Source organism: Anastrepha ludens, chromosome 2 (assembly GCF_028408465.1).
Source record: "Anastrepha ludens isolate Willacy chromosome 2, idAnaLude1.1, whole genome shotgun sequence".
Classification (NCBI taxonomy): Eukaryota; Metazoa; Arthropoda; class Insecta; order Diptera; family Tephritidae; genus Anastrepha; species Anastrepha ludens.
Genome location: NC_071498.1, coordinates 94,560,571 through 94,566,377, shown reverse-complemented (window position 1 = coordinate 94,566,377; position 5,807 = coordinate 94,560,571). Strand labels below are relative to the sequence as shown.

Sequence of the window (5,807 nt, the reverse complement as noted above, 5' to 3'; positions counted from 1 at the left end):
CAATGGTCGTTCCATAATAAGTTCGTCTCTCTCATTGTTGATTTTTTGGTCAATTCATCTTCACCTAAACAGACACGCTAACAATCACTGGGGTACTTGAGATCCACACAAGACCATCAAGAAAAACTATGCATTCTTGTGTGTGGCTGCTATCTTGGCTGCTATCTGGTCCTATTAGTTGCTTGCTGTTTTCTCTCAGAGAAATATATACTAGCAATCTTTATTGCTTTTACGATTTTTTCTTAATAGTTTAAGATTTGTTATGGAATGGAATTTTTTGACATCTTTTCGTACGCAACTTAAGTTACTTTTATTTAGGTAAGTAATTTATGTATTAATTCACATTTACATACATATCTCTATGAATACACAACAATTTTATTTTCGATTTTTATTTTCCAATTCGATAGTGGAAATTTAATAATAGTTACGATGTCCTCGTCCTCCATTTCCTCCGCGATGGTTTCCGCGTCGACTCTTCGCCATGAACCGAAGCTCACTTGGTACTTCCTCACCAGCTTCTTCCAAGATGCTTATGAGCTCCTTAGCAACTCCGGACTCGTTGGGAGTTATATTATAAAACTAATCGATGTTCCGGTACGGCCAGTGCGGCCAGTACGTCCAAACCGATGTACATAATCCTGAAAATTATGATTCACAACATGCCTAAACATATAATTTAAAGAAACACATAAATAGTAGTACTATCTACTACTACACTAGTAGTACAATCATACTAACTTGATTTCATCTATATCCAGATCTCTGGAAGCGATATTGGTTGCTATTAACAACTTGATGTATCCCGTCGTTATGCCGTCAATAGCTTGTTCTCGATCGGCCTAAAAAGGTATTTTATAATATTAGAAAAAATCAGTGCAGGTATCACATCAAACATAAATACCTGATCCCTAGAGCAATGTATATCAGTTCATTGCACACCCTCCAACAACAAATCACTAGATATGTCGTCGAAGCATACTCTGGTTCCACAAAACACGATCGCTTTGACCTTCGGGCCCATGTTATTGATGAATTCTTTAATCTGTAGTCGATTTGATTAATTTAATTCTTATTACATAACAAACAATACAACTTACCGCGGCATATTTCTCCGATTCGTCCATTACCACCACTATTTGCTTTACGGTATGTCTAAAACCAAATAGGTTACACTAGACACGTTGATGACTTTGGCTTCAATCAAATCATTCAGGCGACCTGGAGTACAAATTATAATTTCCACACCTTCTTCAACTCTCCTTATTTGTTCGCTTCGGTCCCCTCCACCGTATATACAGACTCTGAAAGCATTAAGATGTGATTAAATTGGACTCCATTAGACTGAACCTTAGTGCTTACGCCTTCATGCCACGAAGCGAATATTTGTTGACCTCCTTTCAATTTGTAGAGCGAGTTCTCGTGTCGGAGCAAGCACCAATACGTTGGGGCCCCCGCGCAGTGGTATGATCTGGTACTCAGTGTGGATCATTTCGGGCAACAAAAACGCGAATGTTTTGTCATGTCCTCGCCCTATAAAAGGATTGACCAAGCTTGTGATTGAATTGGAGACGGTTTCTTAAATTTTTGTTTTTGAATTTCTTGCAATAAGTCGCGGTAATCCCCAAAACACTGCTCAAATTTTCATACGGGATTCGGTATCTCTGGATCGTCGACTTATTCAAAGGCACGTGACACCGTTATCTCATTGCTTCCTTTTCGCAAGCGAGAAACTTCCTTTGGACTTAAAATTGATACCTCCTGATTTTCGACGTAAACATTTTTTGTGAGGGCTGGCCCATCGTTTGGCATTGTATTCTTCATGTAAAATTTATGATGTAAATGTTTGTATTTACAATTTATTTTTTTTAATTTATACCTATAACCGCTCTCCGATTCACGGCATTCCAATCAATTATTCCGGTAAAGCTAGCAGTATCGCTTGGCTTCTCAGTAGGCAAATTATTAGAGCTATCCATTCTCAGTTTTTTATTGTGATAATTATCACCTTCTCCATCGTCACTACGCGCAACGCGATTGTTATCGCATCCTCTTGAATCAAACTGGTTTTTGATATGGTTGCACGCCTCTTTAATTTCTTTCTCGCTGTTTCCACTTATGGTGGCTACACCACTTGTTCTATCCAAATTCACCCTTACGTGGTACCTATTTTCCACACTTTGTATGTTGGCGCCACTTCGACCTATGATCAGACCAACACAATCCAATGGGATAATTATTTTGTGACTGTGTTTTAGTTTTTGGGGGTTACCACGTTCCCCAGCGGCGTGATTACGAACAGAGTTCTGTTGCCGTCCTTTTGGAACTGAGTTCCACTTATTTGTTTTAGCGGACATTCTAAAATATTTACTTATTGAAATTCCAAATGAGCCGCACGTCTATTAAACGAAGGGTGCAGATATACTGGGTACGAACGCCTAGAAAGCAGTCTTAAATACACTTTCATTCAGATAAAAAAATTCGCAAGCCACGTTTGAGAGAACGCAAAAGGTGACCCAATTGCAGCTGATTTTTTGATTGTCTGGCTTTAATGGCAAAGTTACTTGCTTCTTTGTTCCTGTCTTATTTGTTTAATGATAATAAACTTAAAACTACCAAATTAAAAATAAATTACATTTACATATATTTTGTTGTTGCTTTAGCGAAGTAACTTCTTTAAGTTCGCCATGCATTCGCGTGTATTCGCGAGACCATACCATTCATATCTGAGCATGAATAACACAAATGAGATCTATTCAAGAAAACTGTGAGCGTACTTGCAACGCCTAAATATTGAACTTTTATTCTAAGAAGTTCTTAATAGGGCAGCTTCAGTAATTGACTTTCTTAGAACTGCATTGAAATTCACTCGGATGTGAATTACGGAATCTGACTAAATCAGACGATATCGTTGCATTATTTCATTGTTGTCAGGAAATACTGCAGTAAGACGAAGAGTTCATTAAAAAGTTCTTTAATGTTTTTTTAACAATCCCCTTAAACATATATCATGGCTTTCATCTCAAAGTAAGGGTATACAAATTATTTGCCTGATCGTATGTTAAGAGGTGCCTATCGAGATCATGCGCTTTTGAAAAAGTTAAATTCAACCTTTTGTTTTTCAGTTCTCAAAAAGATGTTCGTACCTGCGTGAATACAGTTTCAAATACACTAGTAACTTCGTCACGATTCAGTCTGGTTGTTGTTAGTGTTAAGAATGGCTTCAAAGCGCATACCTTTCTATGGCAGCCTGAAATGCTATTTAGTGTAATTGATGTTTAGCACTTGGTGACATTATATGACTTTCAGCGACGAACTGGTATTTTAGGTGATAAATTGTGTCGGCTTTTATTCATTATTTAAGTTAATAATATTACTATTCTACTTTGGTATTACAGTTAGAATCACAAAAACAAGTTGCAAGAATACAACATAAAATCTTTGATATATTTCAAAAATTTGAAATTTAGTTTATATCTTCAAATTCGATTAGGCTGGGGCACTTCACACCGTCAGTCTAAAGGTAATATTTTGCGATTTTCATTGACTTTTATAAAGGATACTTTTAAATACGATGCAATTCCAAACAAAATTTTAAAATAATTTCCATATACTATCGCTCCACCTTAATGTACATACATACATATGTGTGTATATGCCACGTGGCCAAGATAATTAACACGTTTCTTTGTTTTTATTATTTTACTAATAGGACGGTGTAGAGGTGTCCTGCTGCACACCGCCATTCTTAAATGTAGTTAAATCATATTTTCTGCAGATCACCTTTTGTCTCGTTCCATTGTCGCCTTATATTGCATGCATTTCACATAAATAGGATAGATACCTGTAGGCAGGTCACATGCATTGCAGATATTGCTTCGAAGTTCTATTTAATATCGAATTTTGCAAAAGATAAGAAAATACAATAACATTTTTGGTTTCAAACATCAGCCAAAGGAACGGAAAGCAACGATCACATTTCTGTTAATGGAGCTTTACCGTAATAATTGGATATATTGAGTATCGATTATTCGACGAGAAAAAACCAGAGAAACATTTCGGTGAGGAATTTCTTAAAGTTGCAGAAGAGTGTGAGGGATTGGCGAATACAAAGAATAGAAAAAACGTTACGTTCAAATGGTTGCTTCAAGAATATTTTTGGTGAGAACTTTAATGACCAAAGGTGAGTCGTGGTATAATCTAGGAGAGTGAGATCAACTAAATTGATTGAAGAAGAATCAGTAGACTGGTAATGACTCTTGTATCTAAAACATGATGGAAAGAATAATGAGATGGCGCCTATCGTGGTACCGTTACTTTGCTCTCAGCGAATTTGACAATAAGATACCTCGTATTAGCAGCAGTATGGCCAGATTACACAGGCCGACAAAATTTATCCAACAGTCAGACCCAGAAACCAGACTATATATTTCCAAAGGTTTTTGATGCGCTGAACCCAAATCTGGCCTCAGAATTGCTCTATCAGGTCTGGTTTTCGAGATATCCTAACCTAAAAGTAAATATTTGAGGTTATGTAGCCTTGCAGATGTTTTCTTTCACCAAAACTAAAGGATGACATCTCTAAATACAATCCTTTTTTTTCAAATGGCGTTGAGTTTGCTCAAATATCATTTTTTTTCGCTGAGATATCGCATTTTGAAATTTTCATGTTTCTAAATTTTCCTGCACCTGAAAATCGATTGAGATAACATAGACATTATATAGTCGATTACTAATTTTCTTGAATTGAGTCTTATTTTTCTTAAAATTTTGTCTCACACCATAAGTGTGGTAACTCACCAAACCCCTACACCATCTAACCCACGGGTATCGAGTCACACACAGCCCTAACCCCTAGAAACCACCCCTACCATACCGCAAGCAGGCTAACCCACTTAAGTACAGGTTGGCTAGATAAGAAGTGTAACTGATGAATTATTTTTTTAAAGTGGGTCAACTGCTTCAAAAAGCTGGTGGTTTCAATAGGGTTTGTGCTTGGGACGAGGAGAAAGACATACCAATAATTTTCTTTAACACTAGAAAGACTGAAAGTTAGTATACCTATATTGCCCAAGTTCAGTCAAAATGACTGCATTATGAAGAAATAACTAATGTGTAAAGAAATTTGTTTAAAGTAAATTTTTAATATTTTTTATATTATTTACAGTTATTAGTACATATCAGCAATAAAAAGAATTTACTTCACTTACAAAAAAATAATTTATTCTTTTTTGATTTGTACATTTTATGCAAATTAAGGTGGAAATCTTTTTATGTGTACATCTTCCGCAAACATATTTTTCACATTTTGCACATATATTATTTCTTTTGTTTTTGTGGCAAAGTCGTATTTGACAAATTTTGCGTTTGTTAGAATGGGTTGCATTTTATGTGCAACATGATCTTGATCTTTGATCTTTTGGGTTTTCATGCTCTGATGAATTTTTCTGTATTGTATTCAGTGGAAAACTGTTTTGCCAATTAAAACAAGAACTCTTTTCGTTGTATTTGTATTCCTGTTGTTTCTTTGTAAAGGATACAAGCATTTATTGCAGCCAAGTCCAAAATATTGAAAAATATTTGGAGGGGTCATCTACCAGAACTAGATTTTACTGTGTATTTTCGGGCCATTTGAGACAAAAAAAATAGCCAACTACGTAATTTTAGGAGTATGCGAGTTTATGGTTTTATTATGTAAAACCCATCACCGTGAACTTAAATTGAGTTTTCGGGGTCGGGGGTTGTGTCCCGCGGACGCCATCTTAGAAATAAGAGTGCAACTGGTTTTTTGCGTTTATCTGGTGAAT

General features: G+C 36.0%; 1 pseudogene; it reads right to left on the bottom strand.

The window, feature by feature from the left end:
- Positions 1 to 417: 417 nt before the first annotated feature.
- On the bottom strand, positions 418 to 2,357 carry LOC128871005 (probable ATP-dependent RNA helicase DDX43; annotated as a pseudogene).
- Between the last annotated feature and the right edge of the window lie 3,450 nt (positions 2,358 to 5,807).